Raw genomic sequence first — 27,379 nt, forward strand, 5'->3', positions numbered from 1 at the left:
GCATTTCTAATTTCAAATTTTGAATTTCAAGTTTTTGTGTCACTATTCACCTCATTGGTCAACAAAAATGTTGAATTTTGGATAGAAAATAGGTGTATTGGTTTTAACACCCCAAACATACCACATTTTGTATTTAAAACTTGTTGGAATTGATTGCCATTACCATTTCTATGCTTAAAACCAAGAGGGCAGAATTTTCAGTTTTTGAAGCCTAATTTTACTGTTCCATTAAGCCCTGTTGCAGTGGAAATTTGAGGAAATGGTAAACACGAAAGTTGTTCCTTATTTTGTCTAGTTGAATTTCCTTTTTTGAATCACTCCATTTGGAGTTTTGTAGCTCCAGATATGGTCCAAAAACCACAGCTGGCCGGATTGCCAAACTGCAGAATTGACCATATCTACAGTAACATGAACAGTGACTGGAATCACTTTGTTGGATGGGTTATGGCCATAATTTGGGGTAGGTTCCTTCAAGAAAGTTGTTTTTCTATGTCTTAACTTGTTGCTGAAAAAATTTCAGGTCAATTGACCATATCTACAGTGAGTTATGGCCAAATGAACAGTTACTGTTACAGGGTATCCGGATTGGGACCAACTTTTGGTCCTCTTGCTTTGGTCTTTTGGGCATGGTTTCTTCAGCAAAAATGTGCCATTATAAGCCTAGTTTCATGTCCAATTGGCCAAACACCAATTGGACCTGCACAGCCAAAGTTATGGCTGTCCAAGTGGGCTGGAATCTCAGCCACTCTGCTGCTGTCCCTAGGCAGCCTACACATTCACTTTGCCATGCTATATTTCAGTCCAAATTGTGGTCAACTTACCTAAAATGGTCACTAATTGACCATTAAAATGTTCTCTAACAATTTTCTAAGCCAAGTCAAATTTTCACTTCTCAAAACCCTAATTTCCATGTGAGTTTTCACAACATGCTTTAATTAACTATCTCATTCACTATCCACATGCATACATGGTTTAAAAATAATCTCTAATCCACTTTAAGTCCATCAAAACACTCCATTATTGTTCCTTCAATAGGGCTTCCGAAATCCATGGTATGTATACACATAATTTTAGTTCATTTAAGTTACAAATCTTCACTCAATTCAAGTCACTATCATGGAATATAAGAGTTTTAAGTAAATAGGTGCACTAACCTTTAGGTGGCAGATTTTTCAAGCTACCCAAACTCCTTCTTTCTTCTTCTTTTGGCTGCCTAGAGGTTGCTCAAGTTGCTAGGTTAATTTTTTGTGAAGCTAGGTTATGATTTTGTTGGGTAGAAATGGGTGAATCAAGCTTTGAAGAGCTTGAATATACTTAGCTATGGAAGAGAGGTCACGTATTGAAGGAAGAAGAAGAAGAAGAAGAGCAGAATTTTTAGGTCCATTTGTCTCTTTTAAGTGATTTAAGAAAGCTTGTTGAATGGTGATTGGTTGGGAGAAAGTAAATGACATCATCATATGTCATAAATGGGCATTTTCTTGTATTTTTCTTTTCTTTTCTTTTCTACTAGCTTCAAATTAATTTTTCATCAATATTAATTCATATTTTATGTCATAATAATTATTTACTCAATTGGACAAGTAGGCCAAAAATCACCTCTGAAGGCGAAATGACCAAAATGCCCTCCGTTTGGCTTAACGGGTCAAAATTGTCTGTACCGATTGAAAAAAATTTTCTAAATATTTTCTTAGCATTCTAATGCCATAGGAACCTCAATGACCCTTCTCTAGAGTCCCAATAATTATTTTATGAATTTTTCCCCGGGTCTAGGGCTCCTCGTTGCGAGAACCGCAACTTCCCTCTGGTTACCCATCGCTTGGGCACCGGCTCGTTTAACTCGGTTGTATTTTATTTCTAAAATTTTTACTAAATTTTTCTTGTTAATATTTGAGTTAATTATGGTTCCTGACTTTAGTTTAAATATTTTTCCGGACGTTCTAGCTATCCGGACCGACACCGGTCACCGGAACAGTAGAATGTACGGAGTTGCTACCGGGAGGATGTTGCATCAACACTTACAAATACAATGCAATGGTATGCACTCGATCTAGACCCAGAAATGCCTAAGTCAAAGCTCTAATACCACTAAATGTGACACCTCTTACCGTCTACAGTGTAGCCGAGCAAGATATGCCACACAGTATGCCGGAACACTAGATCTTAACTCATTGATATTTATCATTTTCAAATTTATTTATTTATGGGTCACTAAGTGAAACTTATGAAATTGATATCATTTGCATCATTGATTGAAAATTTTGAATTAATTTGAGGTTTCGAAAATTTTTCAGAGAATCCGGCAAAGTGCTGGCTAAAAATTGAGAAAACAGTTCTTCGAAACCTATGGAAAACACTTCCAAATATTTTTCCAATCATTCTCAACTCCAAATAATCAATATCATCTCAACATTTCTCAAAAATTTTCATTTATACAATTCATATCATATATAATTCAATTCGAGCTGAAATTTATGAAAGCAATACTTAATTTCATTAATTACAATACAAAGTGTTTACAATTTTACATGATAACCTGAAGATCTAAATACAAAATACAATTTACTAAAATACAAAAGAGAATCCTAGTGCCCTACCAAAATACACTGTAGATGAGAGGTGATACAGGACACTGGCAGATTTGACTCTCACCCAGTCTAGGGTCTACTGGGCTCACGCTTCATATCTCGTATACCTACGCTTGCCAAAAGCAACGCGCTAAGCAATAATGTTTAGTGGTGCCAATAACAAAATAAAATAACTGAAATGAAATAAACATGCAGAGTGTATGCTGACATTTTATGCAGATTGAGTTTCTAGCAATTATTTGCAGTAATCTGATACTTGTTATGTTAATTATTTGATTAAAATTTGGTAAGATTTATTTTGATTGCCCAAGTAACCTATACTAGTCGACTGGACTGGATAAACAGGTAAACTGGTACTAGGTACCAAGTACCTCGGGCCGTCACACCATCGGTCACAATGTGTCTCCCAGTGTGCAACAGAACAGCTAAAAAGCTATAATAATTATTAGGCATAAAACCAAGTATAGTAATCTCAATCAAAATAGCCAAAGGCTAATATATCACAGAATGGCACGAAAGGCCATAAAACATAGAATAGCATGAAGCCATATACAGTACTACTAACAGAACTCTATTAGCATGCCAACCTATCCAAACCAATCATTCTAGGTATACTAGGGCGTTTTACACAGTTAATATTTAATTTTTTTATTTTTGTAATGTAGAGGTTACTATTCACTTGACTATTTTCACTCGAAGGTTGACTTTTTAATTTATAATAGATTTGTTGAGCCTAAGTTTACTGAGATACCACATTTTACATTTTATTTTTGTTGGCATTGATTGTCAAACTTAAGTCCTAGCATTCTAGGTTTTATTTCAAATTTTCAAAATTTGAGGTCCATGTTTACTGTTCCATTGGACCTTGTTACAGTAAAAATTTGATCAAACTCTCTTCTTCAAAGTTATTCCTTATTATCTCTTCTTTAATTTCCTTTTTTAATCACTCTATTTGGAGTTTTCTAGCTCAAGTTATACTAATTTCTTTAAGACTGGTCGGATTGGTATCTACCCAGAATTTCTTGGTAGAAATGGTTCTGGCAGTTTTGATACCCTGACTTTGGTTAGCAATTTAGATAGGTTATGGTCAGAATTTGGTTTGGTTTTTCCCATGAAAGTTGTTCTAAATTATCTAATCTTTTCATTGATATAAATTTCAGGTCAATTGGACTTTTCTACGCTGAGTTATAACCATTTGAACAAACACTGTTTATTTAGTCATTTTCCAAGGATAGCATGTTGGTCACCCGGATTAGAGTAGTTTTTAGGTCAACTTGGGTTAGTTTTCTAGGCAGGGTTTCTCCACCAAATATGTTGCATTATGTGTCTAATTTCACCTTTAATTGGCCTTGCACCAATTGGAGTTGCTCAAGTCTATTTAGGGCCGTCTAAACACACTGGACTCCAAGAGTCCAAAATGCACCACATAAGGCAACCTAACTATATCGATGCCCAATGCCTCAATTCCCTTTCTATTATGTTCAAATCTCACCAAATGGTCATTAATTGACTATTACAATGTTCATATACCATTACATGAGCAAACCCTAATTTTTGCTCAAGTCCCCAAGTTCTCAAGTTTCATTCATGCATTAAACTTACAATTCAATGTTCAATTACTCAACTCATATCAAGGGCAGCTAACATACTACTTTGATTCAAGGAAATTCATCAAATCCTAACCATCCCTAGGCTGCCAAAATCATAGGGATACATACATATAAATTTTATTCCATTTTTCTTACAATTTCAACTTATCTCATGTCCTTAAACATGAATTGAGTGAGAGAGAGAAGAAATTGGACACTAACCTCACTTATGTGACACCCAAGCTTGCCAAGACTCAACTTCTCTATTTTTTTTTTGCTCCCAAAATCTTCACCAAGATGAAATATTAAGGTTTTATGTTGGAAAATTAGAGTTTTATTGAAGGAAAACTAAGGAAATTACGCTTTGGTAACCATAAAAATGGGGGAGAGAGAGAGAAGAGCAAGGTTCGGCCAAAGAGAGGAGGAAGATGGCTGATAGCTTTTCCCAATTTTTGACTTCTTCTTCTTCTTTTAATGTATTATAAATGATTTTATTGAATTTTGATTGGCCAAAAAGTTTTTAATGACCTCATGCTTACTTAGTAAATTAATTTATCTTCATTTCTTTTCTTTTCTTTACTACTCACTTTTAATTTCATTTTTAGCAATGTTTATTCCTATTTTTTGTCATATAATTTATTTACTTAATTGGACAAGTTGGTCAAAAATCATCTATGAATACGAAATGACCAAAATGCCCTCCATTTAGCTTAACGAGCTAAAATTGTGTGTACCAATTGATTTAATTTTTCTTGTGTTTTCTTAGCATTTTATTTTCATCGAAACCCCAATAATCCTTCCCAGAAATCCCAAAAATTATTTCATGGAGTTTCCCCCGGGTCTAGGGTTGCTAACGGCCTTCACCGTCACTTCCCGTTAGGGTCACTCATCGCTAGAGCTACAGCTCATTTAACCTTAGTGCATTTCATTTCTAAAAACTTTCCTTAATTTTTCTTATCATTATTTGGTTTATTTATAACTCCTCACTCTAGTCTAATTATGATTCTAAATATTCTAGCTGCCCGGACCGACATTGGTCACCGGAACAGTAGAACGTACGGATTAGCTAAAGTGAGGATGTTACAATATACATGTGGGTGAGTGTTAGGATTAGTATTAGCAGACAGATTACCCCTTTGACGACCAATGAATGACCTCACTACTTGAGTGTGTGTAGACATTGGAGTTGCTTCACTCTTATGAGGTGGCTGGTAGTGCAGTTACTCCTAAGTTGGAGTTGTTTGCACCTCATTGGACTCAAATTGGTTAGCCAATGGTTGGCTAGTCAAGTTTGATGTTTGCCCTTGAGTGGTCTAGCTTCATGTGAATTTCTTCTGGATCCTTTGCTAACTCATTTCATTTGAACAGATGAAGATTTGAAACCAGCTTCAAAAGCAACCTTGATACTGGCTCCAATTTTGTTAGTGACTTATTGAGCAATTTGAGCGCTAGTGCTAGCTATGTCAAATACGATTGCAGTCATCTCTTATGCTAGGGGTCACTCATTGTTAGGATCTAGTTGTTCATTCTCGTTGAGATTGAGATCAACTTCATCAGCTACTCTTTTAGGGTCAAACCCTGTAGCTTTTTTTTTATAAAAACTTCTTCTTTTTTTTTGACATGATGACCAAAACACTTGTGTGTAAACTGCAAACTAAGAATGTGAATAAGGTGAGCAGAAATGGCGTCCCATTGGGTGTGCCAAATTGCTATTTTGTTTGTGAAATTGAATTTACACGTGTCAAAAATATGTATGGCCTTTCTTCACATGTGAACTAGATTGGGGTCGTGCCAAGGACGCCTATGATCCTAATATGAAATAAATATGCACCGGTCTGACTTCTTAACAGAATGATTGATATGAAAGAAAAGACCTAATCTTCCCTTGGGATACCTAACTCTACTAAAATGCACTTTGTTAGGATCTCTACTCATTCAACTTTTTGTGAAATTGAGAAAAGACTTGATCACTTGAGAAAACTTGAATGAGAGCTTTTGCATTAAAAAGTAAAAGTGCGCTTGAAAAAGTAAATTGATCATTGCGAAAAATGTAAAGATTACAGTGAAAAAGTAAATTGAGTGCTTGACTAAAAATTAAATATATGCATTGAAAAAGTAAATTGATCGCTTTGCAGGAAAAGTAAATTTGCGCATTGAAAACATAAATTAGTTGCTTTGTAGAAAAGTAAATTAATCACTTGAAAAAATAAATCTGCACATGAAAAAGTATGTCACACCTTACCCCTTCATAAGGCATAACATGATCCCATAGAATACTTAATGAACTACCGAACTTCACCTACCGATAACTCATTAAGTACCCTATAAGGGATTTTAAAACGATTTTCTTACATTTTGGAAGTGGTGAGCATTTTAGTGAGAATTAAAACTATTTATTCAAAGTTTAAAGACTAGTAAAAATTTTTTGTCCATTTAAATTTTGCTGCAAATTTTATAAAAATTTTGACAAAGTTCTGTTTGTTTTTGGAGAAAACCGTTCTTCAAATACCTGAGAAAAACACTCCCAAATATGTTTCACAATTTCCAATCTCTAATAAATCACAATTCAACTCCAATCAATTCATTTCAAAACAGTTCCACAATGCAAATCAAATTTATCAACTCAGAATAGTTAATAATTCCATTCACAAAGCATAAAGTAGGAATTTCATATGTACAAATATTAAATTTACAGAAGAAAGTCCAAAATAATATCATTACAATTTATTTACAACTACTCAACTTACATTGATACAAATAACATTTCTATATTTACATCAAGATTATCTACAAGGGTATAAAATAATACCCGTACAAAATGATCAGAGTAGTCCTCGATTTAATGACTCACTCTGCTTCTCTCTGCTCTTATCTGCATGACAAAGAAAATAAGCTATCGCTGAGTATAAAGATACTCAGTGGTGCACAATAAAGATTTAAAATGCCATAAATAAATCATTCATTGCCAAACACAATTTAAATGTTTCTCAATTACATTTCACAAATATTAAAGTTCATAATAACATCATTTTGTCAAATAATCTATTAAACACAGTTTAGTCAAACAATTTCATAAATACAGTGTTGCCAAAGTTATACACAACTTAAGCAATGACACAAAATTTCCGATCAATGCCGCGTTGTACACCACGACAAAGCAATCTCAACCCCATTAATGAAAATCAATGAGGGAGGTGGCTAACTAGCTAATGAATACTCATCCGATCTACAACCTCAACTGGCAAGCCAGAGAGGGAGGAAAATAAACGATCTCAACCCCATAAATGGAGGAGGAAATGTGATATTGTCATGCTAAGTGTGAATCCAACATCAATTTAAAACAATTATTTTCAATAATTTATAAGAGATCCCAAACAATTTTCAAAGTCATTTTTGTAGTTACAAAGTGGCAGCACAATTCGTAAATAACACAGTGACTTCATAAAGTATAGCAATTCAAATTTTTAATTAGAAAACAATTACATAAATTCATTGTGCACAAACCTGACAGGAGTCGCCTATAGGCCTTGACTCAGTCTTTCAGGGCTTCCAAGTCTTTTTCAGCTGAAACACACAATTTCACAGTGTTTCAATACCATAACTTAGCATAAATCTAAAAATAAATTTCACTTCATTTTAACTAGCTCTATTGCGTTAAATTCGACGTTCTCGAAGTTTTTGTGTTTCGGGTTACTATTCACTACACTATTCAAGTCAAATTGTTGACTTTTTAAGGCTTAATAGGTATGGGAACTCCAACTTCACCCACATACCACATTTTGGTCATTAAACTTGTTGGTTTTGGTCATTTTCTCAAAGCTTAGGTCATTTTGGCAAAATTGCCAATTTTCGGTTTTAGTGCTCCGAAGTTGCACTGTTCCATTGGTCAATCTACTGTTAGAATTTGGCAAAACTTCCTTCATAGAAAATGTTCCTTATTATCTTAAGTGTATTCTCATTTTTGGATCACCCTAATCGGAGTTTTCTAACTCAAGTTATAGCCAAAATACAGTTACTGTTCACGTGCACTGTTCATACTGCAACTATGGTTCTGGCAGGTTTTTGATCCAACTTTGTTCAGTAATTTGATCAAGTTAAGTTCATAATTTAGTCTAACTTTCTTCATATGAAATGTTTTACTATGTCTTAGGTTTCCATCGGTTTAAGAATCACCTAAATCAGAGTTTTCTAGAGAGAGTTATAGCCATTCAAACATTACTGCTCAAATGGCAATCCTGCAGTTTTGCAGGTACAGTAACTCAACTTTGCTCAATAATTTGAATGGGTTAATGGCATAATTTGGGTTGGTGTTCTTCATGAAAGTTTTAGATCTATATCTTATCTAATTTCTGGTAAAATTTCAGGTCAATTTGACCTGTCTAGCTCGTATTATGACCAAATGAACAGTTACTGTTCATTTGGTCAGTTGTCTTGATGGCAGCTGCTCTCATTTCACTTTGGTCAATTGGTTCACCAAGTTTTAGTCAGTTTTTGGGCATGGTTCCTTAATGAAAATTGTGCCCTTTTATGTCTATTTTCATCCCTAATTTGTGACATATCAATTGGGCTTGTAAAATTCCCGTTTTGGTCCTTCAAAGTAGGTTTGGTCATGCTGCTAGCAGCATGACCATTTGACCTACGAATTTGACTCCCATTCTAATAATTCCCACACATTTCCTTTGGTCATTATTGACCATTTTTCAGTCCACAATTGTTCAAAGATATCATTTATGCATTTCTCCAAAATTTGGTTCACAAACCCTAACATTCAAACCCTAATCTCACTACTTTGTTGCAATCAATCACACTTAATGGTTTTAATGCTAATCATTCAACTAAGGAAGGTTTCTAACTCATTCAAACCCATTAAATTCATGCAATTCATACTCCCTTCAACCAGGCCGAAATTTCAGCATGGGTCCTTCCCCCATATTTGCTTCATTTAATCAAGTTCTAAGCTCATTTCAAACACTAATTATGCATTTAAATGGAAAAATAAGGAGTTAACATACTAACCTTAACTTAAAGCTTCAAATCTCTAGCTTTAGCCCTTCTTTCTTCTTATACTCTTCTTCCTAAGTTGAGATTACAAGTTCTAGTGAGGTATTTAAGGGAGTTATGAAGGTTAAGTGAAGAGAATTAAGCTTAAGTGTAAGCTTAAAGGAAGAAAATTCCATGGAGATTCATGGAGGAAGTGGGGCGGCAACCAAGGGAAAGGAAAAAGACAATTCTAATTTTTTTTTGTTTTATTTTCTTTAATCTTATCCCCTTTTTGAAAACCAAAAATCCCAAATTAATAAAATTAATTAATTAATCCTTTATGATATCATGCATGATGTCATCACCTTTGACTTTTCCATCTTCTTTCTTTTTTTTTTCTATTTATTTTTTTCTATTAATTCTTTAATTTAATTCTCGATTCCAAAATTTTCTTTTCTCCGATTTTATTTGACAGTTAGGTCAGGAGTCAGCTCTCGGGGTCAATTGACCAAGTTGCCCCTCGCCGGTTCATCCCAGTTTGCAAATAATCCAATATTTCTTCCGACTCCCTGACCTAATTATTTGACTGACTTAACAGTTCTTTTTCGTGATTTTCTCTTTTCCACTGTGTTCATAAGGGTCCTAAGGACCGCAGCGTCACTTTTTAATGTTCGAAATTTGAGTTTAAAACGACTTCACAGTCATTCCCGAGGAGGTCACTCATCGCTGTGACTCTCGGCTCGTTTAACCTCTTATGTTCTGTTTTTGTTATTTATAGTTAACTAATTAAACATTACTAATTATTTGTGTTTATGGCTTCTCATGTTGTCTTAAGTGTGGCCCTAATCCCATTAATTGTCTGGACCAACACCGGTCACCGGAACAGTGAAATATACCAGGCTATACCAATAGGGGTGTTACAATTCTCCCCCCCCTTAAATAAATTTCGTCTCGAAATTTTACCTGGTATCAATCTCTGAACAGCTGTGGATGTTGTCTCCTCATGTCCTCCTCTCGTTCCCAAGTAGCCTCTTGGACTGAATGATGGTTCCACAGCACTTTTACCAATGGTATCTGCTTGTTTCGTAGTTGCTTCACCTCATAAGCCAGAATCTTTATGGGTTCTTCTTCATATGTGAGGTTTGGATTCACTTCTATTTCTTCTACTGGTAGTACATGAGATGGGTCTGATCGATACCTCCTCAACATAGACACATGAAAGACATTATATATCTTCTCCAACTCTGGAGGTAGTGCCAACCGATATGCCAAAGGACCCACTCTTTCCAATACCTCATATGGCCCGATAAAACGAGGACTTAGTTTTCCCTTTCTGCCGAATCTCATAATTCTCTTCCAAGGAGAAACCTTGAGGAAAACTTTCTCACCTTTGCATACTCAATATCCCTCTTTTCAAATCAATATAGGACTTTTGTGATGCGATGCGGTTTAAGTCGACCCCGATCACCACGATTTTCTCTTGATCTGTTGAACAATTTAGGGTCCAATCATTTTTCTTTCACCCACGTCATCCCAACACAACGGGGTTCTACATTTCCTGCCATACAAAGCTTCATATGGAGGCATCCCAATGCTTGATTGGTAGCTGTTGTTGTAAGCAAACTCAATCAAAGGCAAGTGTGTATCCCAACTACCCTCAAACTCAATCACACAAGCCCGTAGCATGTCCTCCAAAATCTGAATTACCCTCTCGGTGGCCATGCATGCGTGGGTGGAATGCGATCTTGAAGTTCAATCTAGTTCCTAGGGCTCTCTGAAGACTACCCGAATCTAGAAGTGAACCTAGGATCTCTGTCGTCACGATGAATCGGCACTCCATGCGATCTCACAATCTCATCGATGTACAATCGCCAACTTTGTCCAAGCGTTGTCCATTGATTGTGAGAAAATGAGCAGACTTAGTCAGTCTGTCAACAATGACCCATACTGCATCATGACTCTTCTGTGTCCTCGGAAGCCCATTACAAAATCCATCGTTATTCTCTCCCATTTCCATTCTGGCCCTGGTAGTGGATGTAACAACCCAGTTGGTACTTGATGCTCTGCCTTTACTTGCTGACAAGTTAGGCATTTTGACACAAACTCTGCCACGTCTCTTTTTAAACCCATCCACCAGTAATGCTCCTTTAGCCCTCTATACATTTTTGTACCACCAGTGCATAGCAAAGGAGACTCATGTGCTTCCTTCAAAATGATCGCCTCAAATCAACATCATTAGGAACACACATTACGCCTGGTGTAGCGATAAACCATCATCTACGATTGAGAACTACGGTTTCTTGCCTGTCTAACTTCTTCCAACGACACGATACTTTTCATCATTACGGCGACCATTACGATCGATCGATTAACACTGGCTGTACATGCCATGCAATTACTGTCTACCCCTCATCATTAATCTCTAAACTGGCATGTAATGATCTCAACTCATGTACCAAAGACAAAGGAGTAACCTGTAGACTTGCCATAGTCTTGAGACTTAAGGCGTCAGCCACAACATTAGCTTTCCCTGGCTAATAGTCATCAGGCAATCGTAGTCTTTTATCAACTCTAACCACCTCCTCTGTCTCAAATTCAACTCTTTCTGGGTGCCCAAATACTTCAAACTCTTATGATCTGTGTAGATGTAACATTTCTCCCCATACAAATAATGTCTCCAAATCTTAAGAGCAAACACAATGGCTGCAAGCTCCAAGTCATGTGTCGGATAATTCCTCTCATGCGGTTTCAGCTTGCGTGATGCATAGGCAATGACATTTCGATCTTGCATCAACACACAACCTAACCCATTGTGAGAAGCATCACTATAAACTGTATATTCTTTACCCGGTGTAGGTAAAGTCAGGACTGGAGCCTTAGTCAAACGTCTCTTCCATTCATCAAAACTTTGCTGGCATTTGTCCGTCCACTGAAATTTCACATCCTTTCTAAGCAGCTTGGTCAATGGAGATGCCAACATGGAGAATCCCTTCACAAATCTACGGTAGTATCCAGCTAAACCCAGAAAACTGTGAATCTCTGTAACATTTCTGGGTGGCTTCCAATTAAGGACAGCTTCAATTTTGCTAGGATCTACCTTAATACCCTCTTCTGATACTATGTGCCCCAAAAAAGATATTTCTCTCAGCCAAAATTCACACTTCGACAATTTGGCATATAGCTATTTCTCCCTCAAAGTCTGCAATACAATCCGCAGATGTCTATCATGCTCTTCTACATTCCTCGAATAGACTAATATATCATCAATAAATACCACAACAAACTGGTCGAGGTATGGTCTGAAGATAGTGTTCATCAGATCCATAAAAGCAGCCGGAGCATTAGTTAACCCGAATGGCATGACCAAGAACTCATAATGGCCATAGCGGGTTCTGAAGGCAGTTTTAGAAATACTCTGCTCTCGTACTTTCAGCTGATAATAACCTGATCTCAGGTCAATTTTGGAGAACACAGCTGCACCTCTTAACTGATCAAACAAATCATCAATACGGGGCAATGGGTATCTGTTCTTTATTGTCACCTTATTCAACTGCCGATAGTCAATGCATAACCGGAGAGTGTCATCCTTCTTCTTAACAAACAATACTGGCGCTCCCCAAGGTGACACACTAGGGCGGATGAAGCCCTTATCAAGCAACTCTTGCAATTGTACTTTCAATTCTTTTAGTTCTGCAGGTGCCATTCTGTATGGTGTTATGGGCGGGTGTGACACCCCTTACCCGTGTCTGATATGCGAGTAAGTAATGCCAAGCGGTTTCTGGCACACTCTAATATTCCGCAATTAATTTATATCATGCTTTTGCATATAATTTATGAAATACAATTTATTTAAGCCATTTATCAAAAGTATTATTCATTTAAGGTTCCGAAAATTTTAAAGAAAATCCGGCGGAGCACCGGCTAAAAATGGAGAAAACCGTTCTTCGGAACCTGTGAAAACACTTCCAAATAATTTTCAAACAAACCCAACTTCAATTCATCAACAAAGTCTCAATATCAAAAACTCAACAATATTTCTCAATTTCAGTTCTCAATAGCCTTTTCATTTCTCAAACATCCATTTCTCAGGGTTCTCATATATATATAAATAACAATTAAAAGCTCAAATTACTTCCATACATAACTATAAATCTTTATTATTTACATGAACCTCAAAATACATTACATAATCCCAAATACATATGAGAAAATAAAAATTTAATTACAAAATGACACCTAGTGCCCTACCAATGCACTGCAGGTAGTGAGGTGACACGGATCTTTGCGGATCTGCGGGATGAACTCACCCGATCTGCGGTCTCTTTGGGCTCACGATCGGGATCTCCAGTACCTACGCGTGGCAAAAGCAACGCGCTAAGCAATAATGCTTAGTGGTGCAATAATATAATAAAAGAAAATAGCAAGAAAATGAATATATAGTGAATGTGTATGATTCATTTGTTTAGTATGGTTATATATACATTAATTCAGTAACTTTGTTCACTTTCATTCATTTGGTTGCCCAAGTAACCTACACTAGGCAGCATTGGTGGATCGAGTAGCGCACTTTGGGTATCAAGTACCTCGCCGTCACACCATCGGTCACATATGCATCTCGGTGTGCATGAGCGGCTAACAAGTGTAAATATATCGAGCACAAGGCCAAAGCTCAATACAAAGTCGAATGGCTAAAAGCCATGAAATCACGGAATGGCATATTGCCATGTGCGATCGCTAATCGAACCCTATTGGCATGCCAAACTATCCAAACCAATATTGTTAGGTATACTAGGGCATTTGAAACTTTTAAATTCTTCAATTTGTGAATTTCATGTTTTTGGTGTTACTATTCACCTCATTGGTCAACAAAAATGTTGACTTTTGGATAGAAAATATGTACATTGACTTTGGCACTCTCAACATACCACATTTGGTGTTTAAAACTTGTTGGCATTAAGTGTTAATACCATTTCAAAGTGTAAACCCACACAAGCAGAATTTTCAGTTTTGGTGAGTCAACTTCACTGTTCCATTGGACACTGTTACTGTAGGAATTTGAAGAAATGTAAAACATGAAAGTTGTTCCTTATTTTGTCTAGTTGAATTTCCTTTTTTGAATCACTCCATTTGGAGTTTTGTAGCTCCAGATATGGCCCAAAAACCCAAGCTGGCCGGATTGCCAAAACTGCAGAATTACCATATCTACAGTAACATGAACAGTGACTGCCACTGCCATTTGGGTTAGGTTCTGGCCATAATTTGGGGTAGGTTCCTTCATGAAAGTTGTTTTTCTATGTCTTAACTTGTTGCTGTAAAAATTTCAGGTCAATTGACCAAATCTACAGTGAGTTATGGCCAAATGAACAGTTACTGTTCATTTCGTCAATTCTGCAGAATCAGTGCAGGGTATCCGGATTGGGGCCAAGTTTTGGTCCTCTTGATTTGGTCTTTTGGGCATGGTTTCTTCAGCAAAAATGTGCCATTATAAGCCTAGTTTCATGTCCAATTGGCCAAACACCAATTGGACTAACACAGCCCAAGTTATGGCAGTGCAAATGGACTGAATTTTCAGTCCCTATGCTGCTGTCCTAGGGCAGCCTGCAACCTCACTTTGCAACCTCATTTTTCAGTCCATTTGTTAGTCAAATTACCTAAAATGGTCACTAATTGACCATTAAAATGTTCTCTAACCATTTCCTAAGCCAAGTCACATTTTCACCTTTCCAAACCCTAATTCAAATTCATGGTTTATGCCATGTATCTTAGTAACTACCAATGCATTGCTTATATGTTTATAACTTCAACATGGTTTCTATTTCACTCTAAGCTCATCAAATACATTTCCCCCTATTCCATAGCTAGGGCAGCCGAAATTCAAGATGTTATACACATAAGTTTTTGTTAATTTAAATCACAATCCTTACTAGTTTCAAGTCCCAAACCATGAAAATAAAGAGTTTAATGGATATAGGTGCACTAACCTCAAGTGGCAGAATTTTCCAAGCCCTTAAACCTCACTTTCTTTCTCCTTCTTGGCTGCCAAAAGCTTTAGCAAGGTGCTAGGGCAAATTTTAGTGAAGGGTTTCTAGGGTTTTAGGGTGAATTGAAGAGGAAATTGAAGGTTTGGATTGTTCATCAATGGAGGGTGTATGGGAGAGGTTTCGGCTGCACTAAGGAGAGAAGGATGGCTGCTGCAAATTTTGGTGAATTTAGTATTCATTTAGTCTTTTATTTAGTTAGTCAAAGGATGGCTAAATTGTGATTGGTTGGTAATTATAAATGACATCACCATGATGTCATAAATAGCCTTTTTCCTCAATTTCTTTTCTTTCCTCCACTACTCATTTTCAATTTAATTTCTAGTAATATTTCTTCATATTTTATGTCATATTAATTATTTACTCAACTGGGCAAATCGGCAAAAATCACCTCGGAAGGCGAAATGACCAAAATGCCCTCTGTTTGGCTTAACGGGTCAAAATTGTCTGTACCAATTGAAAATTTTTTCTAGGTATTTTCTTGGCATTCTAATGCCGTGGGAACCTCAATAGCCCTTCTCTGGAGTCCCAAAAATTATTTTATAATTTTTCTCCCGGGTCTAGGGCTCCTCGTTGCGAGAACCGCAACTTCCCTCTGGTTACCCATCGCTAGGGCACCGGCTCATTTAACTTGGTTGTATTTTATTTCTAAAATTTTTACTAAATTTTTCTTATTAATATTTGAGTTAATTATGGTTCCTGACTTTAGTTTAAATATTTTTCCGGACGTTCTATGTGACACCCCTTACTCATGTACAAGATAATACGAATAAGTAATGCCACACGATTGTCTTGGCACACTCTAATATACCTTACTTAATTTGTGTCATGCTTTTGAAGTTAATTTATGAAATATGATTTATTTTAACCATTTATCAAAAGTATTATTCATTTGAGGTTAGAAGATTTTAAGGAAAATCCAGTGAGTACTGCTAAAAATGAAAAAAATGTTCTGAACTGTTAAAAACACTTCCAATATACAATTTCATTCATTCTCAACTCCAATATCATCATAAAACTCAATATCAAGATCTCAACAATTTTTCTATTTCAGGTCTCAACAACCTTTTCATTGCTCAAAACATCCCTTTCTCAGGGTTCTCATATATAAACAACCATTAAATACTCAAATTAATACCATACATGACCATAAATCTTTATTATTTACATAAAGCTCAAAATACATTACATAAATCCCAAATACATACGAGACATAAAAATTTAATTACAAAATTACAATATGACATCTAGTGTCCTACCAATGCACTGCAGGTGACGAGGTGACATAGACATCGAAAGGTAATCGGATGGACTCACCCAATCTGTGGTCTACTAGGCTCACGATCGGGTCTCAGCTCTACGGCGTGGCAAAAGCAACGCGCTAAGCAATAATGCTTAGTGGTGCAATAATAAAATAACAAGAAATAATAGATATAAATATGTATTGCATGTACATGTTTTGTTTGTCATGTATTTGTATATCCATTCATTTATTTCTTCTACATTGCTCATTTCCATTCATTTGGTTGCCCAAGTAACCTACACTAGACGACTGGACTGGATAACGTAACCGCATCGGGTATCTAGTACCTCGCCGTCACACCATCGGTCGCATATGCATCACCCGTGTGCAAATGAATAGCTACCAAGTCAGAATAATCTCAGGCACAAGGCCAAGTCACAATGCAAAGTCAGAATGGCTAAAAGCCATGAAATCACAGAATGGCATTTTTGCCATGTGCAGTACTGCTAACTGAACCCTATTGGCATGCCAAACTATCCAAACCAATCTTGTTAGGTATACTAGAGCATTTGAAACTTTTAAATTCTTCAATCTTTGAATTTCAAGTTTTGGTGTCACTATTCACCTCTATGGTCAACTAAAATGTTAACTTTTTGATAGCAAATATGTACATTGACTTTGGCACTCCCAATATACCACATTTAGTGTTTAAAACTTGTTGACATTAAGTGTTAATACCATTTCAAAGTGTAACTCAACACAAGCAGAATTTTCAGTTTTGGTGAGTCAACTTCACTGTTCCATTAGACACTGTTACTGTAGGAATTTGAAGAAATGTAAAACATGAAAATTGTTCCTTATTTTGTCTAGTTGAATTTCTTTTTTTGAATCACTCCATTTGGAGTTTTGTAGCTCTAGATATGGTCCAAAGACCCAAGCTGGCCGAAAGTGCATTCTGCAGAAAATTACCATATCTACAGTGCATGAACAGTAATTAGAGTCACTTGGTTGGATGGGTTCTGACCATAATTTGGGGTAGGTTCCTTCATGAAAGTTGTTTTTCTATGTCTTTACTTGTTGCTGTAAAAATTTCAGGTCAATTGACCAAATCTACAGTGAGTTATGGCCAAATGAACAGTTACTGTTCATTTGGTCAATTCTGCAGAATTCAGTGCAGGGTATCCGGATTGGGGCTGAGTTTTGGTCCTTTTGCTTTGGTCTTTTGGGCATGGTTTCTTCAGCAAAAATGTGCCATTATAAGCCTAGTTTCATGTCCAATTGGCCAAACATCAATTGGACTAACACAGCCCAAGTTATGGCAGTGCAGAGGGACTGAATTTTCAGTCCCTCTGCTGCTGTCCTAGGGCAGTTTACACCTTGAGTTTACTATACCATTTTTCAGTCCAAATTGTGTTCAACATACCTCAAATGGTCACTTATTGACCATTAGATTGTTCTTTAACCGTTTAATAAGCCAAGTCACATTTTCATGCCTCAAAACCCTAATGTCCAATGCACTTTACCCATAATCCCTCAATTAGCACCCTAGTTCAACATATATGTAAATATATAACTTAAATACAATCTCCAACTCATGCTAAGTCCATTAAAAACATTCAAAACCCTTCCTCTATTAGGGCTGCTGAATTCTTTGGTGGAGATACACATTGAATTTGTTTCATTATTTCACAATTTCTAGTTCATTACAAGCCTAAATCATGGAATTAATGTATTTTAACTACATATATGCACTAACCTTGATTGGGCAGAATTTCCAAAGCCCTAAACTTTACTTTCTTCCCTCTTGTTGGCTGCCAAAGGCTTTAGCAAGGTGCTAGGGCAAATTTTAGTGAAAGGAAACTAGGGTTTTAGGGTGAAATGAAGGAGAGAATTGAAGGTTGAAGGAGCTTTCATGGAGGTGGCTATGGAGACTAGGGTTTCGGCTGCATAAGGAAGGGGTGGCTGCTGAAATTTTCTTTTGGTTATTTAGTCTTCATTTAGTCCTTTTATTAATTAGTCAATGGATGGCTTAATGGTGATTGGTTAGATATTTTAAATGACATCACTTTGAGGTCATAATTTGCATTTGTTGCATTTTTATTTTCTTTCCTTCACTACTCATTTTCAATTTAATTTCTAGCAATATTTCTTCATATTTTATGTCATATTAATTATTTACTCAACTGGACAAGTCGGCCAAAAATCACCTCAAGGCAAATGACCAAAATGCCCTCCGCTTGGCTTAACGGGTCAAAATCGTCTGCACTCGATTGAAAAATTTTTCTAGGTATTTTCTTGGTATTCTAATGCCATGGGAACCTCAATTACCCTTCTCTCGAGTCCCAAAAATTATTTTATAATTTTTCCCCGGGTTTAGGGCTCCTCGCTATGTAGAACCGCAACTTCCCTCCTGCTACCCATCGCTAGGGCACCTACTGCTTAACTTGATTGTATTTTATTTCTAAAATTTTTACTAAATTTTTCTTGTTAATATTTGAGTTAATTATGGTTCTGACTTTAGTTTGAATATTTTTCCGACATTCTAGCTGTCCGACCACACCGGCCACGAGAAGTAGGATGTACTGAGTGGTTATCGGAGGGTGTTACAATTCTTCCTCTAATTTAAATTTCATCCTCGAAATTTACCGATGCAAACAGTTGAGGGAACTGCCTCATCGACTCTTCACTTTCCCAAGTTGCCTCCTCGGTGTTGTGGTGCCTCCAAAGCACTTTCACCAATGGAATTTGCTTGTTTCTCAACTCTTTCACTTCCGAGCCAAGATCCGTAGAGGTTCTTCTTCGTATGTCAAATCCGTTGTATTTCAATTTCTTCTCCGGAGATGACATGTGAAGGATCCGAGCGATATCTTCTGAGCATGGATACATGGAACACATTGTGGATCTTGTCCAGCTCTAGTGGTAAAGCTAGCCTATAGTCCACTGGACCCACATGTTCAATAACTTCATATGGGCCAATGAACCTAGGGCTTAACTTACCTTTCCTTCCAAACCTCAACACTTTCTTCCATGGTGACACCTTGAGGAACACTTTGTCGCCAACCCCATATTCTATTTCTTTTCTTCAGTCGGCATAAGATTTCTGGTCATGTCGAGGCAACTTTGAGATTGGCTTTGATTGATTTTACCTTTTCCTCACTGCTTTCACTGTGTCCGCCCTACCGCTTGTCTTCGCCTAATTCACCCAAAGACACCGGAGTTCTACATTTTCTCCCATACAGCTTCATACGGAGCCATTTGGATACTAGCTTGGTAGCTATTGTTGTATGCAAATTCCGCGCTGGGAGGTATCTATCCCAACTTCCTCAAACTCAATGACACAACTCCTCAAAGATATCCTCAAGGATCTGACAAGTATTTCATGTTATTATTATCATTTCAGTTCTATATTTGTATCAATTTCATGGGTTTCAATTGTTTACCTGAATTACTCTTTCTGATTGCCCATCCGTCTGAGGATGGAAAGTCATCTTGAAATGGAGTTGTGTACCCAAGGACTCATGTAACTTCTTCCAAAATCTCGATGTAAACCTTGGGTCTCGATCGATATGATGGAAAGTGGAATTCCATGCGCCTAACTATCTCATCGATATACACCGCTAACTTCTCCAAAGGAGTAGTCCCTAATCGGCAGAAAGTGTGCCGACTTTGTCAATCTATCAACTATCACCCATGCCGCATCATGTTTCTTCCGGTGAGAGGTAGCCCACTTACAAAATCCATGGTGACCGATCCCATTTCCACTGTGTATGCGATAGTCGTAGCAAACCCGATGGAACTTGATGTTCTGCTTGACTTCCGACATGTCAAGCATTTAGTCACATAGTCACTATGTCCCTCTTCATACTGTGCCACCAATATCAAGCTTCAGATCATGATACATCTTTGTACTTCACGGTGCATAGCATATACACTAGTGTGTGCCTCTTTAGAATATTGGCTTTCAATTCCCCATCATCCGTACACACAGTCTTTCTTTGTAGTAGACACCCATCGCCTTTCACCCCATAGTCGCTGCTTTTCCTCCGGGATTTTGCTCATAATAGCCATTAGCTTCTCATCTACCTTCCGCCCATCTAAAATCTCAGTAGGTGTTTGGCCTCACTTGCAACTCAGCCAAGATAGCTCCATCACGAACCAAAGATAGACGGCATTCAATGATCTCAAGGTGTCATGGATTTTCTCGCCAAAGCATCAAGAACTACATTTGCCTTCCTGTGATGGTAATCAATTACACAAATATAGTCCTTCAGGAACTCAATCCATCGCCTCTATCTAAGGTTGAGCTCCTTCTGGGTTGGCAAATATTTTAGGCTCTTGTGGTCTGTGTAAACGTAGCACTTTTCACCATACAAATAATGCCTCCATATCTTCAGTGCGAAGATAATTGCTGCAAGCTCTAGATCATGGGTAGGGTAGTTCTGTTCATGTGGCCTTAGCTGTCTGGAAGCATAGGCGATCACTTTCCCCTCTTGCATCAATACACACCCTAACCCATTATGTGAGGCATCACTCTAGACCACAAAGTCCTTTCCGACACCGGCCGTAGCACACCGTGCCTCACAACATAGCCTTCAATTTCAAACTGGTGCGACACTTGTCATTCCAACAAATCGACATTCTTGTGTAACAACTTAGTCATTGGAGCCTATTAGGGAAAATCCTTCACAAATCTCTGTAATACCCACTAGCCCCAAGAAGCTTCTGACCTCAATTGTGTTTCTGGGAGGCTTCCATTCCATCACTGCTTCTATTTTCTTGGGATCCACCCTAATCCCATCAGCTGACACTATGTGTCCAAGGAATGCAATTTCATTCAGCCAAAAGTCACACTTGGACAACTTAGCATACAACTCCTTTTCTCTCGTGGTTTGCGTAACAACCTCAAATGCTCATCATGTTCTTCCTGGTCTTGGAGTACACGAATATCATCAATAAAACCACTACGAACCGATCCGTATGGATGGAAGATACGGTTCATAAGGTCCATGAATGCCGCTGGTGCATTTGTTAGGCCAAAGGGCATCACCAGAACTCATAATGCCTGCACGGGTCTTGAATGCGCCTTGGGCACATCTACATCCTTCACCCTCAGCTGATGATACCCTGATCTGAGATCAATCTTAGAAAATACTCCTGATCCCTTCAACTGATCAAACAGATCATCAATTCTAGGCAACGGATACTTGTTCTTCACAGTCACTTTATTCAACTGCCGGTAATCAATACAAAGTCTCAAAGTCCCATCCTTCTTTTTCACGAACAGCACTGGAGCTCCCCATGGTGACACACTGGGGCGTATGAACCCCTTATCTAGTAACTCTTGCAATCGAAGTTTTCAACTCCTCAATTCGAGGGTGCCATCCTATAAGGAGCAATGGAAATAGGTGCTGCATCTTACAGCTGCCTCAATAGCAAATTCAACTTCCTTTCTCGTGGCAAACTGTGCAATTCTTCAGAAATACCTGGGAAGTCTCTCACTGTGGGTTTGTCACTCCAGTGTGGCTTAGCCTGCGTAGAATCCACCACATGTGCTAGGTAGGGTTCACCGCCTTTTCTCATCATTCTTCTTGCAATCGTGGTGAGATGACATTGGACAAGAAATCATCCTTTCCCCACAATCGTGATCTCATTACCCTCTCAAGTTTTTAGAGAAATTCTCTTCAATTTGCAATCAACTATTGCTCGATGACGTGACAACCACCCATTCCCAATATCACGCCAAACTCATGGAAGGGCAACTCAATTAGGTCCGCCAAGAATTCATACCTCAATCCTTAACGCAACCCTTGTATACCTTGTTCACCACTACATCGTGGCCTAATGGATTAGTGACCGTAATGTCTTGGTCACTCTCCCTACTAGTATCCCCTTTCTACGGGTAGGTTGATGCAAATGTAGGAATGAGTGGATCCTGATCCATCAATGCATGCACAGGAGTATTGTAGAGGGAGAACGCACTCGATGACGCCCGGCATCTTGCTCCTCCCGAGCTCTCAAGGCATAATTTCTCGCAGTGGTCCGTTATCCGCCTCTCTTTGGCTCGACATGGGCCTCTCGAGATGGTCCCACCTTCGGATTTACTGCACCTTCTACCTCTCGTGGTGCAAGGTGTCCGGTCGCTTGTGTCTGAGCAATGTAGTAGTTCTGCTGGGCGCGCTTCTCGATTGATGTTCTGTCACCCACATCTCAAGCAAGCACCGCCACTCTCCAACACTTCTTATGCCATTTCGATGCTGTGGGACACGCAGAAGATGCCGGGCTGGTCCTCGAACCCATCCTCGAGAGCCGCCCACCGATGGTGTGGACCGACCTCTCCTAGGGGTGAATCGTGGTCCAGGCCCTCGAGACCGACCACTCGTGGTCGAGCTGAACTTTGTGCAGAGGACCCTTGAACTTCTTCCCCGATGCAGAGCCGAACTCGATCGACCTGGCCCCTCTTCTCGCTGCTCTCTCTTCTAGTCCACTCACTAATTCTTACTTTTTCAACCTTTATTGCCGCTTCCACTAACTTGGTAAATTCTGTGATTCCCAAAGCAAAGAGTCGATCTTGATGTTATCATTTAGTCCCTCTTCAAATCTCTTGCACCTTTCAGCTTCATTAGGGACTATCTCCTTCCATAACGGCTTAATCTTACGACTCAGTAACACCCTAAGTTCGGTAGTGCTGCTCATTGCTCCAAAGGACTGCTATCCTGGACCTAGGATGCCTAGAACCACACTTCAATGAGAGTGAGGAGACATAAAATAATGAAATACAAGAAAAGAAAGTACAAGAAAAACAAAGGAAAATGATAGCAAAGAAATGTGATCAAGTTAAACGAGCTGAAACCTAGTGATGGTGATCAGACCAGAAGTCATGGCGTGGACCGTTGACTAGCTCTCGATCATGGGAACCCCGGAAAACATTTTTAGGACTTAAATAGAACCTTGTTGAAGAATAAATCTCATTAGAAAGATCAAAGAAAAATTAAATAATTAGTACAAAGAAAAGTGAAAAAAAAAAGCAGATAAAACCCAGATACAGAAAAATCGAACGAATCTAACAGGGGCATTATGGTCATTTGACACTCCGAATTGTCTTTTGACCTAAATTTCCATTAAAAATAAATAATATTACACTTAGAAAATAAAATGAAAAATTAGTTTAATGGTACTTAAAGTAAATAGTTAAAATCATGGGTTAATGTGGGATTAAGTGAACAATTAGATTATAAAATGATTAAATTTGTGAGTGGACCACTAATGCATAAATTAAATACATAATAGGGCAGCTGTAACTCCACTAAACCAGCAGAAATATTCATCTTCTCCAAAGCATTCAAACTTGCCGAATTGAAGGAAAGGAGAAGAACTCCATGGGTGTTTGCATGCAAGCTTGATCCATCCTCCATTTTCAACTCCAATCTCTTAGGTTCCTTCATGAAACTTTGTCTACACATCACAAGGAAGATATTGACACCAAATTTGAGAAGTTTGGTGAAGGTTTAGCAAGTTACAATTAAAGGTAAGTTTACATTTTTGAGAATTCCTTTGTTAAACTTTATGTTCATGTTATGGGTGTTAGTTTTGTGAAGGAAATTTTAAAGTTTAAATAGTTATTGAGATAGCCATTTTTGGACAGCCATGGGGTCACGCATTTAATGATTTATTATGCATATAATTGATGAGAAATAATGTTGATCATGGTGATTTAATATCCTAGTGAATTATTTCACATATATATGGTGATTTATGCACTTGGATGGGAATTGGTAAATTGTAGGGCACTTTGATGTTGAAGGACAATTTTCGACAGCTTGGGAACACTTGTGTAAATGTATGTATTCATGGAAGTGTAGGCAGAATATTGACCTAGAAGGATTAATGGATATGTATGGAGATTGATATTGTAAAGTGTATGTAAGATTTGTAATGGTTAGGTGTGAATGTAATGGTACATAGAACTTGTAAATGTGAATTATATTTGGTGTGTTGAGGGTAATTGTAATCTGCCCAAAGTAATGTTAGTGTAAAGTAGAATATGCTTTTGGTAATGTACCAAAACAGATTGGTAGAGAAGTAAACAAATTGCAAGGTAAATGTGTGTAATTGATGTGTGTTAAGCAAAGTAACCAAGGGCAGTGTACATTTTAGCCAATAAGTTTAAATGTGTAACCTCAATTGGTATGAGACCAATTGGAGGTGGAACTAGGCACAAAATGTGCCAACTTTCATTGAGAGAACATACCAAAATTCTGCTTGCAAGGTGATGTGAAAAATGACCAATTCGGATTAGGTACACTTGAGACCTAAAAACTGACTATTTGGGCAGCAGTGAGTGTTTAGGCCATAACTCACTCAAAACAGGTCCAATTGACCTGAAATTTTGGCCAAGAATAGTTAAGACCCATACCTACAAGTCTTATGAAGACACCAAAACCCAGAAATGAGTAGAAGCAAGTCAAAAAGCTTGCACAAGTTCGGGTCCAAAAACTGGCCGAACCAAAGTTGACCAAATTGACCAAAAATTGACCTAATTTGATACCAATTGACCAGCAATAGTATAATGACCATAACTTGGTCTACTTAACTCGGATTGACCTGAAATTTTGCCCCGCGTGCAATAAGACATAGATCTACAAGTTTGTAGTTTTGACCTAACCGAAAACCGAGGAACTAGGTCGTCCGAGGTCAAACTAGTATCCCAAATCCAAAGAATTTGCAATAAAATGCAAGAAAACGCAATATATATAGAATTGAGTTTGGTAACATGTACCAAACCTAAAACCCTATCTAATGTGACATATTAATGACACCAAAACCTAATTTACCTAAAACGCATCGAGGGTTGGTATATTAGGTGATTAAGCAAATAAAGGTATTCAGTGAATTGTTTATCGAACATTATCGTTAGAGGCAAATTAATTTAGCACTGAAACACTTCAAATTGTGTTTCTCAGTTAACAAGGACTCAGCAAAAGGGAAAGAAATACTGAGTCAGGACCAGGAGACAAATATCAGAGGTTTGTGCACAACAACTATTTCTCTTGAATTTTTCAATTGAAATAAATATTGACTATTTGTATATTATTGTTTTAAATTGTGGAAATGTGTTGATGGACACTTATTGATTGAAAAACATTGTGAATGGTTTGAAACTGTGAAAAATTGTTTGAATGATATTGATGGATACTTATTGATTGAAAAGCACTGTAAATGGTTTTTGTGGAAATTGAAGTGAATTACGAATTGTGTTGCCATTTCGTGAATGAAATTATAACTTTGGAAATTTATTGGATTCTTACGGATCATTTGAATAAAATGTTTGGAATTGTTTTGACTCACAATTGGCATGACACTGATACTATGTTCCTCCTCCATTAATGGGGTGAGTGTGATTATTCCTCCCTCTTTGACTTATCAGTCTGGGGTGAGTATGATTATGTTCCTCCCTCTTGACTTCCCAGTCTGAGGTGAGTATGGATGAGTTCTCATTATATAGCTAGCTTCCTCCCTCATTGATTTCGATTATTGGGGTGAGTATGTCTTGTCGTGGTGTACAACACGGCATGTACGAAAAAAATTGTGTCATGGCTTAAATTGTGATATTGATTGGCAACACTGTATTCTTCAGTTATTTGATCGAATTGTGTTATTGATTTGCAAAACGATATTATTCAGTTATTTGATCGAATTGTGTTATTGATTTGCAAAACTGTATTCTTCAGTTATTTGATCGAATTGTGTTATTGATTTGCAAAACGATATTATTCAGTTATTTGATCGAATTGTGTTATTGATTTGCAAAACGATATTATTCAGTTATTTGATCGAATTGTGTTATTGATTTGCAAAACGATATTATTCAGTTATTTGATCGAATTGTGTTATTGATTTGTAAAACGATGTTATTCAGTAATTTGATCAAATTGTGTATGAATTGGCAATACGGTATTCTTAAATTAATTGACTAAATTGTGTTATTATGAATTTTGATAATTTGTGAATTGGAGTTTAAATTCCTTATGACATTCATTGTCTTGAATTTAACTATGGTTTTACGTATCCACTATTTATATGGTTTATGAATTGTGATTTAAAGTTGTATTTGGTTAATGTTGTGCACCACTGAGACATTGTCTCAGCGATAGCTTTTGATTGCTGTCGCAGGTAGAGAGACAGACAGGGCAGCAGACTAGGCTGCTAGTACATCCAGCGAGGGATTACCTGGTATAATGAGTATACCAATATTTTGCATTTTGTACTGTAATGTATGACCACTGTATGTACATATTGTTTTGGTTTGAGCAGTTGTAAATTCAAATTGTAACTTGAGGTTGTAAAATAATTATGAGTTATTTTGACTTGTAAAAATTGTATTATATTTCCTATATCTCAGCTTTTGAAAAATCACTGTGGATTTGAGTTGAGAAATATGTTGTATTGAGAAAAATGTTGGAGTTGAGATTTGGAAAATAATTGAAGTGCTTTTTACAGGTTTTCTGAAGAACTGTTTTATCCAAAATACAGATGGCATTCTGCCAAATTTTTTACAAAAATTCCAAATAATTCAAATGTGTTAGTTCTATCACTTCAGATCAAAAAGATTTTTAACACCTGTAAATAGTGCTCACCACTGTAAAAGAAGTAAGAAAAGTTTTTAAAATCCCTTGTAGTATATTTAATTGGTTATCGTGACGGAGTTGGTAATTCATTAGGTATACTACGGATCATGTTATGCCTACTGAGGGGTAGGTGTGACAAATTCCTTCTCATATTCACCATCGACAACCTGTCTCGCTCAAAGTTAATGAATTCCCTTCTTCTCTCTTCCAAATATACAAGACTACATACTTCTTCTTGAATTCAGAGAGAAAGAAATCCCAAGTTGCGCTTCGCTGCACTTCATCGACACCGTGTCCCACCACTCATAAGCATCATCTT

Source organism: Hevea brasiliensis, chromosome 14 (assembly GCF_030052815.1).
Source record: "Hevea brasiliensis isolate MT/VB/25A 57/8 chromosome 14, ASM3005281v1, whole genome shotgun sequence".
Taxonomy (NCBI): domain Eukaryota; kingdom Viridiplantae; phylum Streptophyta; class Magnoliopsida; order Malpighiales; family Euphorbiaceae; genus Hevea; species Hevea brasiliensis.